The sequence below is a fragment of the Dromaius novaehollandiae genome, chromosome Z (genome assembly GCF_036370855.1).
Source record: "Dromaius novaehollandiae isolate bDroNov1 chromosome Z, bDroNov1.hap1, whole genome shotgun sequence".
Taxonomy (NCBI): Eukaryota; Metazoa; Chordata; class Aves; order Casuariiformes; family Dromaiidae; genus Dromaius; species Dromaius novaehollandiae.
The window spans coordinates 35,028,952-35,041,490 of record NC_088132.1 but is presented as its reverse complement, the minus strand read 5'-3'; the positions used below and the strand labels follow the sequence as shown (position 1 = coordinate 35,041,490).

At 43.6% G+C, this 12,539-nt stretch overlaps 1 protein-coding gene across 1 annotated transcript in view; it reads left to right on the top strand.

Annotated features, from left to right (window-relative positions):
• The first annotated feature begins 1,198 nt into the window (after window positions 1–1,198).
• LOC112978807 (CDC42 small effector protein 2) overlaps window positions 1,199–12,539 on the top strand; it is an 85,308-nt gene continuing 73,967 nt past the window's right edge. The window contains exon 1 of the mRNA XM_064501870.1: window positions 1,199–1,335. The gene's annotated coding sequence lies outside the window, so the exon portion shown is untranslated. The remainder of the gene's footprint in view (window positions 1,336–12,539) is intronic.

The following is a 12,539-nucleotide window of genomic DNA, read 5'->3' as shown; positions in this document are numbered from 1 at the left end:
TGGAGACTTGGGTGTATCTTGGTGACATTGCCCAAGCTCAGCTTAGCGGAAAGTCCTTAGCACTGCAACATTTTCCATTTTTACCCATGCAGCTGACCTACACATTATCTTCAAAATGAGGACAGCTAGCACACAGGTGAGACGGAGGAGGATGACAACTTCTCTTAATTTGGAGAACTGGAACACAACATAAGCAGGTTGTCACTGGGTGTAGCTGCCAGCGTTACCTTGCTGTGAGGAAGATCTGATCTCGCACGCTGGCCATGGTTCATGTTTGATGCGTGCTTGTCACATTTAGCTCGGAAGAGTGAAAGCTTTTTCTGTCTTTTGTAAAGACAACACACGGCCCAGTCAAATGGAGTCAGGGGCGCTGCACTAAAAGGTCGCAGTGGTGCAACACCTATGGGTGTGCAGCGCCCAACCGTCAGCCCCAGCTGTTCTGCACAGCCAGACTCACGCTGCCATCATGGACAAGAGTCTTGATCCTGCAAACAAAATTAGCAAGATGTGAAAGTCCATCAACTTGGGCATGGTTTATAGTTTCTTTTTTTGCCAGTCTGACCACGACCGCGCCAGCTCTCGCACGCTGCTGCTCCACAGCTCTCCCTAGACCCTGTGCACGCCAGGACGGGGCCAGCTGCTTTAACGCCGACCGCCCCGGCAGGTGCTGCACATCCCCACGCAGCACAGGAGCGCCTGGGCGGCCCAGACCACCTCCGCGGGGCTGAGGCGGGGGCGGCGCAGCGGAGCCCCGGGCCCCCACGGCCTGGCCGCGCCGGCGGCGGGCGGCAGAGGGCGCTGTGGCACCGGCCGCGGCGGCGGGCGCGGGCGGCTGCGGCGGCGGTTTGAACGCGCGGCGGCGGCGGCGGAGGAGGAGCGGGCGGTATATAGGGGCTGACAGGCAGCGGCACCCGCCGTCGCTGCCGCCCGGCCTCCTTTGTCCCCTCCCCTCGCCGAGCCGGCAGCGGCACGGAGCGGGCCGGCCCGGGGATCCGCGCCGCGCCGCCGAGGTCGCCATCTTCACCCCCCGCCCCGCCCGCACCCCGCCGGCCGGGCGCGCCGCGCCGCCGCTCCAGGGCGGCAGCCGGCCCCCCCCCCCCCCCCCGCAGCGCCCAGCGGCGGCCGGGCCCGGGCAGGCAGGGAGCCGGGCCGCAGGGCGCCCGCTGTGCTCTCCCGCCGCATGTGACCGCCTGGCGGCCGCCGGCCTCCTCCATTGATCGCGGCTCCATCGCCGCCGCCCCAGCGCCGCGGGGGGGGCGCGCGGCTCCCGGCAGGAGGCGCGGAAGGTGCCGGCGCGGCGCGCAGACAAAGGAGACGGCGCCGCCGCGGGCAGCGGTGAGTGACGGGGGCGGCGGCCGGGACCCCGCAGCGCCGCGCAGCCCGCCCCGCTGCCGGGGGTGCGGCGGGCAGGTAGCGGGGGGGGGAGGAAGCCCCGCGGGCGGGGCCGGGCACCGCGGGGGTCCTGGGCGCTGCCGGGAGCAGGTAGGCGCCGCGGCGGCGCGCGGGCAGCGGTGCTCGCGGGCGTCCGGAACGGCCGTTAGCCGGGGGGGCGGGAGGGCTGCGGCAGCGGTGAACGAGAGCTAGGGGTGGGCGCGGGGCGGGCAGGTGGTGCCGGGGGCCCCGGGGGCGGCGCCGTCACTCTGCGGGAAGCGGCCCGAAAGCGCCCGGCGCGGGCGGGCGGCGGCCGCGGGGACGCGCGGGGGGCGGCGGGCGGGCGGGGCGCGGCGCGGTGTGCGCGGCCGGAGCGGCGGGGCGGCGAGACCGGGGAGCACGGGGCGGTGGGGCTCCTGCCGCGCAGGTCGGCTGGGAAATAGGTGGTGAATCTCCTCGGTTTTGTCTTTGAGCTCTGCGGTGATGCCCCTTGGAGGAATGGCATATACCCTTCTTTTAATTTGCTTTAGGTGAAAAACAAACTCTAGAGTTAATTCAAGCAAAACCCCTAAACAGACCTTTCCACACCCATTCTACATGTATCCCTCCTGTACTGCGATAACTGTTCAAAAATTGTAAAAGCAACTCCCCCTAGCTTTGCAAGCATCTCTGGTTTTTTTATTGATTTATTTTGGTGATGGAAGAAGCTTGTGTAATGCTCAGGTGCTGGCAGTCACTCTTCAACCTGCATTAATGTATAGGCAGCCCTGGTAACTGTAATACTGACACAGTAACTCGTACTTAACTGGAGTAATCGAAATTGGAACTCGCTCTTCTTGCACTCGTAAAGAAATGTTAATCGATGCCGTTTGCTTAGGGAATCTGTTTAGTAATAGCTCAGTGAAGCTACAGATCTCTTTCTGAAAACTGCATTTTTCATTTTGTCAAAACATAGATAATAACTTTGAAAGCCAACAAATGAAATAAGTTTCTATTGTAATTTCTTTCTGGGGGGAGAAGGGGAATATCAAAGATGAAATTGTAGAGAGTGGTTCTGTGGATGCTTACAACCATTAGCGATCTAAGTACCAATTCAAATTGCAGTGAGATCATTCCCCGTGTATAAATTCTGGTATGTGCACAAACTTAATTGTGTGTAAATATTTGCATCATTGCTCTCTTAAATCTAGTTTCTCCCATTAGCTTGGTTTAGAACCTAAATCTAAAGACATATGTCTGGATAATTAAAATTTTTCTGCTAGTGAATAATATTTTCTACAGGCTCCCTGTATTGAGAAAGGATGGTCACTTTTCTACAGCAAAGAATCAGTCATGCTGTATTCAAGAAACTTTCTGTTGAGGTTTCTCTGTATTTATCCCAGGTTGTGTATACATATCAGAAATTTAAAAATTGGTGTTATAGACTATTGTAATCCTTTCGTACACCGAGTGGAGAACACTGAAACTGTTGTTACATGTAGTTTGTTTTCCAGAAATGTTGCAGCTGTATCATACATTATCTTTGACTGAGAGGCTGTTTCACCAATAATTTATTGACAGTTTACTTACACTATCATATTACAAGACAAAAATCAATTATTTTGAAGCCTGCTAGTAATTCTGACCTTACGGGCATGTCAAGCTCTGCGGTGGCTTGCAGTACAGCAGTCTGAGCAAAGCTAGTGGAGACTGTGGCTTGTCACGATAGGGAAAAGACAGGAGTGTTTTGAACATCCTGTCATGGTTTCTGTTGTCCAAAAAAATAAAATGAATTGCTTTAGAAACAGGAAGGAGAGAAGAGAAATTTGGTGTGTGTTCTAGGTGACTTTCTGCATTTTTTTTTTTTTTTTTTTTTTACTGTGGTGTTTTTTTCTAGGTATCAGAGCATTCATTGTGATGATAAATCATTAGTCATAGAGTAGTGACAAGAAATCACATCGTGCCCTATGGAGGTGTTGCAATAAACAAGAAGTGTTAATCACGTTCTCGCTTTGTCTGTCTTCCCCAGTAAGAAGTGTAGTAGACACTAATTGTTTTACATCTCCAGAAGGAGTACTGGTTTGTGGTGATGAAATCATGTTAATCAGCGCTTGCTGCTATAATTCATTGTCCACTGGGGAGGAGTTAGCGTAATGCCTGGTAACTTGAGCAAAGCTTGCAGAGGGTTATGATGTTTATATGCTAGAGATTGTGACCCCAAAGGGGTGTAGGTGTGTGTCTGTGGGGTTTTTTTCAGGTGGGAGTTGGCCCATTTGGATTTCCTACTTGAATCTCAGTACAGTGTTATACAAATCATATTTTTACATTATTGACATATGAGTTGCAAGTAAAACATGTCTCCATCTGTGGTGTATGATGGGGGGGCAGTTCCTAGGAGAACAAGTTGAGGATTTTTTTTCCGACTGTAAAAATAGTGTTGAGATGCTTGCTTTGTTTAATGCAATTTATAGGCCAACCTTTACAATAAGGCATGAAGCATATTGTTGAATTAAATCTAGTCAATAATATAAAAATTTAGAAAAAACCCTCTTTCTGGAAGTGTCTCTCTTGCAAGTCTCCTTTCTTTCTTTGTTTCATTTTTGGAGAACTTAAATTTCTCAAAGTGGTAAATTGTATGTAAGCTCAGCACAGCATACAGCTAAGAAAAATCTCTTACTAGTCTTTTTTTGCCGACTCTGCCATGACTCCTGTTAGCTCTGGTTAGTGTGTGCAGACCTCCACTGGGTTCTGGTGATCTGACCTGAATGATGCAGTTATGCTTCGTCACCTCCATAGCTCTGGTATCTGTTTCTCACTGTACGCCTCTCTGTATGCTCAGAGATGAGAAAGTAAGTGAAGAATAGCATGGCTTTTCTTCCAGCCTTGCTAGTATCTTGTTGTGTCATATTCATAAAAATGCCACTAACACCTATTTCTGCTTGTTAGTTATGTCTCCTACTGTTAATGTTAGCCTGTAAAGCAAATAAATGAGTTTTAAAGGAGCTGAGAGTTAAGTGAGTGATGTGAAGGTGTCGGTCAGTGTCCTGCTACCTTAAGCACAAATTCAAAGAAATATTCTTATCTATGCTGAAAGGTTGTGGGAATTAGCTGCTGTTTTTTCCAGATGCATAGTTGGTTCACATGTGTGTGACTTCCAGTGCTAGCTTTCTTAACAGGGTTAACATGAAGCTTTCTTTAGTATTATAGCTGTCTTGCTGTGTTCATAGTCCTCTAAAAGTGCTGAAGTTAAGTATGCGTGGTGATGATTGCACAACTAAATGGTCCCCTCCTTGGAATATACCATTGAATGGAATAGTTTGAGATGTGTCTGAAGAGCAAGGACATGGTGTTCCTTCTCATAGCCCTGGGTGGGGGGAGGAACACCCCTGTAAAGCATGAAGCTCCTGAGATGGGCAGGTTGCATTGCTTTTTGAGAGGAAAGAAAAAAAAAAAAAGAAAATCCATCAATCTTAGGAGGCCTTTGAGCATTTGCAGTCTCCTAAAGGTTTCAGCAGGAAGTCTTGATGAAGCAAGCCTATCTGGTGTGATTAGTGTCTTTTGTTTTAATTGTGTGATTACTGGAGTTGTCAAGAAATAATGACAAACTTGAAAAATGAGCAGCCTGAGACAGGTGGAAGTGGATAAGAGAATAATCAATCAGCTGCAGTGAAGGTGTTAAAGTGGGGGCTTCACTCAAAATAGAGCAGAATGGAGAGGGACCTGAGCAGTGAGAACCTGGCAGTTATCATAGAGAAAATGTAAAAAAGTTGAGCTGGTGGTTTGGGAGAGGGTCCTGTGAGAGGGTCTATTCTTAGTACCTGTTATACAGCTGGGTAACTGTACTTGAGGACCCCACAGTTTCTTTCTAGTTCTGTATTTTGTGTGCAGTTAGAGGTTGATAGGAGACTAAAGTACTAGTCCAACAATAATTATTATCCCAAGAGGAATAAAAGTTTCCCTTGATGAGCTGCCTTCTGTGAAGGCACAGTTCAGTGAGCGCAGACCTACTTCGAAGCACTGTTCCATCTTTCTCTTAAGTGTTACATTAACAGGAGGGTTTAGGAGGAGGGCATAAGGAGGAAGACATAAGGTGACAGTGCAGTTGTCAGCAGGTTTTGCAGGCCACTTCCTGAAAGGATGAATACACTTTGTTAACTTCCGTCTTCTCTGATTTGGTTTGATCTCTCTGCCTAATAAGATCAGCAATGTTTGTCTTAAGATGTCAAAGGAGGGACAGGTATCTGCTCTGCATGCACAGTAGTGCATCAGCGCGGTACATGGGGAAAGCAAGCTGCTGGCAATGACACTGCCTACAGGAGCTGGGAACTGCTGTCAGACCTCCTTCAAAGTTATGGTTTAGGCATATTTAACAAATGAGTACCAGAAATGGGTCTCTGGGGATTGTGTTAAACAAATGGCTTGCTTATTTTGTTGATATTAAAAGTATGGGTCATAATACAGGCCAGCATCTAGTACTGTGAAAGGTCTGTCCTGCTGCAGGCATCTGAATAGTTGACTTGATACTATGGCTATTAGAAACATATGACTAGTTATACCAGGTTATCAGCTCAGTCCTTGGCTGGACAGAGTTTGAATCCTCTCCCCACCGTATGTGAGCTGTAGCTGAAGTGGCATGGCAATAAGGTTAGCTCCCACTACATAAACCATTGCCTCTGTGTGGGAAGAGGAGCACTGGAGGAGAAATGGGGATTCTTCCTTCACACAGTATCCTTCACAGAATTTTCATATGAATGGTGAGGGACTCCTGAAGTTAGGAGGAGATTATACCAAGTGATGACAGCTCCTATTGAATTATTTTTTCACAGCAAAAGAATATGGTATTTACAGTTGTAGCTTAAGCAAGTGGGGATAAAATATTATAACTATCTCTAACCATTTAGACCAAAACAGAGAGCTATTTGTTTCATCAGTATATAAATCACTGTATAAAGACAAAACAATGCATGAACCAAATAACTGGGCATTACAGACTGCATCATTGTTTGTTGAGTATTTGGGTGTTTTTGTGCTTTTTTACAAACTACTGCACAGCTCAAGAAAATGTTTTTGACTGTACATGCTTTGAACTTTATCAGCCATCACAGTGTATTGATTTGTTTCTTAGGAAAGCTTTCTTTCCACAAAATAGTGGTGTCACCAAAGCCTTTCTAGTCAAAATCCCAATTGTCTTCACAGAAAAAATAAATGTATTTCCTCTTTTGGATGAGGTTTGCAATTTCTATCTTAAACTCGGAGCCTTTTCTATCTAAAGGATAGGCTTATATTTGTATGGACTTGATGCATCCTTTCTTTGACTTCCTTTTTGGAGAGAGATCTTTGTCATCTTTCTTTTAATCGCCCACTGATTTTGGAGACTGACTGTTTAGATCTTTTTCAAAAATAGCACTTTCATAAACTGAAACTGGCTTCCTTGTCCAAACAGTCATACTATTAAATATTGAATTATTACATGTGGAACGCCCTTTGTTACTTTTATTGGTTGCTTTATCTTATGGCTCATGTTCAATAATTCTTGTGCTGACCGATAACATCTTTTTTAATTGGCCCCACGTGATGCAGCTATTCTCATCAAACACCAGTTGCTGAAGGAGCTCAACCTCCTCCTTTAAAGCTTCCTGAGGACTTCTTTTTTTTTTTTCTTTCTTTTTTAATTTGAGCTCAACTACCTATTTCGCCTATTAACCCTTGGATGAATGGGATCTTGCCCTGATCTTTTGTATAAAAGTCCTTTTCTAATAAGCTGAGTTGTATAAGGCTTGTTCTGCCTTGAGATAATCAAAAAAACAAATAAAACTGATGCAAGAAAATAGTTTAGAGTTAAGAGCAGTATTATTTACCTGACCTGTATAAACAGATTCCATGATCTGAGAGGAATGGCTTTCTCCACCCAAAAGCATGTGTTGATATTTCAGAAGGAGTAGCTTACCTGACACTGGTGACATATCTGAGAAGCCAGCCAAATCAAAGGTTCAGAAATATCCATTTAAGTGACCTCTAATTCTTACTGACAGTCTTCAAATAAAATTATATTAGTTTAGATACTTTGTGAACCTCTTCAGGTATTTTGTTTTCGTGTCCTCAAGCATGTGGTGCTTTTATGATTAACTTTGTTATTGAATGAAAGAGCTATACATGCACTTTATGGGAAAATTTTATTGCCACCACTGTTACTGGTGTGTAGGGGAATCATATGCTGAGATAGACGAAGACTATGTAAGTCAGTAGCTCTGAGCTTCATTTCCTTCCCTCTCCTATCAAAATTTCATCTCAGAAATATTCAGGTGATCTGCTGTTATTCTGAGCGTGTTGCTGATCTTATGGTTCAATCAGGGCTTACTATCTAAAGAAGTCTTTTTTCAGTATTAAAATAGTGATTTTATCTCAAAGATGAGAGCTGAACAGACCTGGTTTTATTTGACATGGTTGTAACTTGTTTACTGCTCAGCTGTTATGGCTAAATCTTTGCGATGCTCTTGGAAAACGCTGGTTGAGCTTGAGACTATATGGAGGGAAATCTGAAGGGACACTATGTCAGTATAGCTGCTTTATTCTGAGATGTATAATTGACTCTAACATGCTACTTTCCATATGTCTTTCCCTCCTCTTTCCCCCAGATCCCACCATTGCCAAGCTTAGTAGGTGGGCTCTAAAGAAAAACCTGTAAATCCTGGCTCTGGAGCCTCTTGTTGGCCCATGCACGATTGCTGTGCACTTCTTCCACTTACTCCAGGCCTTTTCCTGGGAAGTTGGTAGGAGTGATGAGGGACTCCTTCCAGGCTGAAATTTTTGAAGCAGAACCCTGCCTGTGAAGTTAATGATGAAACTCATTGAGCTCCGAACTCCATTAGGACTGTGGCTGCACGGAAAGCTGACTCCATCTCTGCAGGAGCCTATTTGCAAGGGTAATATTTGTCGCTACTTATGGGCAAGAGCCATCATGATGTCTTGTCCCTGGCACCTGTTTGTTAGAATCGTAATTGCTTTAGTTGTTTTTCCTGAGTCTTTTACAAAGTAAAATATGAGACATTGTCACAGCGTATGTGGAGAATCAAAGTACAGGAGGTCTTGGTGGACTGGTTTCAATCTACCATTTGATCTGGGCAAAAAGAACCAGAGCTGTCTTTGCTCCCAGTCCTGTGCTTTCTTTGCTTTCAGGACGCGTGTGTACTCATCAGGATAGTGGAGGTGATCCTGACTGGTTAGGGGATTTTCTTTTGTTGCTTTTTTTTTTGTGTTTTTTACCTTTATTTGAAAAATATCACAAATAAAGGTAATCTGGGTGAAGAGTGATCCCTTTTGTGGGAAACTTGCAGAACAGGAGCAAAGAAGTTATAGTCAAAATAAGTGTGCATGTTAGTGAAAATCTGTGCAGATAAAGAATTGTTTTAAAGAAAATAAGATTCTAGTTGTTCTGAAAGTGACACTTCTGTAGATAACAACTCAAATGTTAACAGATAGTGAATGATTCCAGATTATGCTTTTTGTACTGAATTTGTGTGTATTTCTTTAATCCTTTAATTTCTCTAATCCTTAAATTTAGTTTCTTTTCTTTCAGGGACTGAAAGTGTAGTGTGAAGGCTTGACTGTTGCTTTGTTTCTACTGGCTGAGGTCATACTAAGATATTTTTATCAGTGCTCTCCTGTAAAGACAGCTCTTTAAAGAATTATTTGTGGCTTATTGTCTCTTCAAATGCAACTTAATTTGTATTTGTGTCTAATCAAAGATGCTGAGGGCACTTCAAATACCACACTCACTATTCTAAAATCCCAGGCAGCAAATTTTGCAAATCACCATGGTAATGTGTGTGTGGGAGGAAGGCTAAAGTCAGAGTCTGCATTTAATATTGCATATGTTCAGTGCCACTAGCACGGCTTGTTCTTTGATGTATATGTGTTCCTTTGCTTAATTAAAAAAATCAGACCATAAGCAGCCTTAGCTGCATCATATTATTATTTCACTTTTATCTGATTTGTTGCGATTCTGAAACAATCCACTGAAATCACTTCATTCTCAGGATAATGGCTGAGTTTTCTTCCTGGTCAGAAAATGACGCACAAAGATCTTGTGAATGTGAATGTAACAAACTTCAGAACTTTTTTGCTGCCTCTGTAAACCTCTCTTATGGATGGGTTTAAAATTCAGTGTTTTACAAGAGGAGCCGCATACTAAGGACTCTACTGCTGGTAACTCATCTCCCCTTGATTTCATGCGAAGTCACTGTGAATGTTTGAGTTTCTCAGTTTTTAGGTATGCCTGGATGCTTTTGTGCATGCGTTTGTTGCCTTAGACAAAAAAAAATTCTGAAATGCAATCAGCACTAGCGGGTTTTTGTTTGTTCTGAGGGAAGGTTTTTAAGAGGAACTGTGTCTTCTAGAGTGCTAGAACTGGTTCGGCTAAAAATAACAAAGCTAATGGTAGGCTATTTTCTTAATTATTAGTCTTATTCAGCAATCAAACAAGCTACTTCTGCCACTGCTGACTACAGTTAACTTCATATATAGTGTGTGTGTGTGTATATATATGTATAATCTGTTTAAACCTGGCTTTTCATGTTTTTCATGATTTTTTTTTTTTTTTTTTTTTGTTATTAGAGATGGCCTGTGAGAGTAGGGTGTCTTGCCCTTTCATTGCCTAGAAAAATGGTATTGCAGAAGCACCAAGAGGGCTATAGAGTTGAAGTGATCTGTCTGCATCAGAGCTCGAAGGAGCCTGGGGAGGCTCACAAAGAGCTCCCTGCGCTGCTGGCCAAGCGTCTGGCATGGCACGAGCTGTAGATCTGAGCCATCGTGTGTATTCAGATCATTTGGTGTACTTTTTTTTTTTTTTTAACAATACTGTTCATCTGTTGTATGCAGTTTATGCTGTCACTGAGGTTTTTTCTTCTCTTAAATGGCAGCCCTGCTTTTATGAGGGTAAGTGTGGGAAGTGATGACTTTGAAGGTCTTTACCTCATGATTTTTTTTTTTTTTTTGAAGGCTATGACCTGTGTAGGTAGTGAAGCTACTTGGTTAGCTAGTGACTTGCTGGGCCCCTTTGCTTGTTGAAGGATGAGATGTTTAATCTGCACTAACTGAATAATCTTTTTTGCCAGCTCTTTAAATGACAAAACTTTAGGATGCGTAGGACTCTGAACACTGATTTCTTGTGACCAGTGTACTATTGACTTTTTTCTTCTGTCAAATCTTAAAGGTTATTTCAGTCCTCCTACTTCTAGCCTGTGCAGGATTTGTACCAGCACTAAGGTTAGTTGTCATCTACATGAGTCAAAGCAGACAGTCAAGGGATTATTCAAATTGCTTTTGAAGCAAAAATTTAAGTAAATTGCATTCTTCGTGTGTTAAATCAGTTGAATTAGTCACATCATATTCTTAGTCTATGTTACTTGGCAGGTATGAAAACATGCTATCTGCTTCTGAAAAGTATACTATTAAATGCACCCTCCTCCCACCAAAATCCTAGCAGTATTAGCCTCTTCAAACTGTTTGATTATGGAAAAAAAAAAGCCCTTAAGTGCACTGGATGAGATGGCTGTTAGATTTGTGTGTATGGTGGCAAAATGACCTGAGAATGGAGTATTAGCTCACAATTACATTCTCCTTTCCTTTTAAGAGAGGCTTAGGCTCTCAAGCAGTAGTATAATGCACACTGAGTTTCTGTGCAGTAAAAATGGAATATATAAAATTGGAATGAAATACAAGCAGATTTCAAGCCTTACAGAGCTGGATCTTTGCATTCCCAACCTCTGACCCACATATCTTTAAGTCTTCTCCTTAGCCATGTCACTACAGTGTAGTCCATTAAGCATCCATGTAAACACACCTGTGTCACCAGTGAGCCAAAGAATTTCATGAGAACAGAGAAGAAATAGGAAAGCTTGATGCTGACGCAGATAAAATATGACCTGAAGGTCAGTCTTATAAGTGGTCTGACTTCCAGTGGTGTCAAAGGGTGTTAGTTGCTTTTCTTTTCTCTGGGGAAGATTTTTTGAGGGGAAGGGAGGTAAATGTAAACACTCAAATACTGAAACAGCTTCATGTTGGTAATTTCTAATGGGGGAAGTAAGGGCTTAATCTGAGGCTGCTTACTGGGAAGTACATTGCAGTAATAATAGGCTTCATTAATAGGGTCACTGTATGTAGCTGTGATCTTTTAACCAAGATAAGGATTTCTCAAAAGCGATTGGTAAGGTTGGGGGCAAGGTGTTCAGAGATCGGTGTGTTCAGAGATCGGTTTAAGTAGGCTGCTGTCCCAAGTGACTAGAGATGCCTCCTTCCTTCAGAGGCACCTAAGTGTAAGCTGCTGCTCTAAATTGCCCTCTGAAGGACCTTAGTTTTGTGAGGCACATCTCCCCCTGACAGGAACAGGAGAAACTAGAGGTAGCTTTCATGATTCTTTGTCCTCAACTTAAATTTATGTTGTTTTTCATAATATCTTCATCCCACTTTAGCTTCCAAATATTCACGCTGCTGAACTCACTGACATTTGTTAATTCCATTCACATTCATTATGGATCTATTACATGAACTGATGTACCAGTTATAAGCTTCATAAGGAAATGATAAAATCTGCTCTACTGGCTATCTGTCATCCTCTGCATGTGTGTGACTGCTGAAGATGTGATGTGACTTCTAATTAAGGGTTCTGCCTTTGGCTCGAATGGAAGGATGATTGGAACGGAGTCCACTCACACCGTGCAAACCTAACCCTTGGCATTTTTTGCATTTCTATTTGTTAACAGCTTGTAAAAAGATGAAGAAGTTGGCTGATCATCTAAACTTTGTATTGGGCTTTATCTTCATTACATTATCTCTTTGTGGATAAACTGTTGAATTTCCATGTCTGGATTTTTAATGGAAGGACTGAATGCTTGCAGACTATATAACTATTTGACCATTAGTTGTAAACTCATGGCCTCTTTAGCTTAGGAAATACTTTCTTTCCTGAGATAGAAATGCATTTTATAACCTTTTTCTAAACATCTTTTGTAGTGTCTTCAGGTTCTTCATCAGATCTGAATCTGTTCTGCCTAATTTGAAGAACAAATTAGAAAATGCTGTGTGGCTCCATTGATGTGTTTTCCACTGAATTTGATACACTTAGGAAAATGAATACTATTAAGTCTCTTAATGCTTATAACACTCGCATAACTGCCCTGGCAAAGTAGACT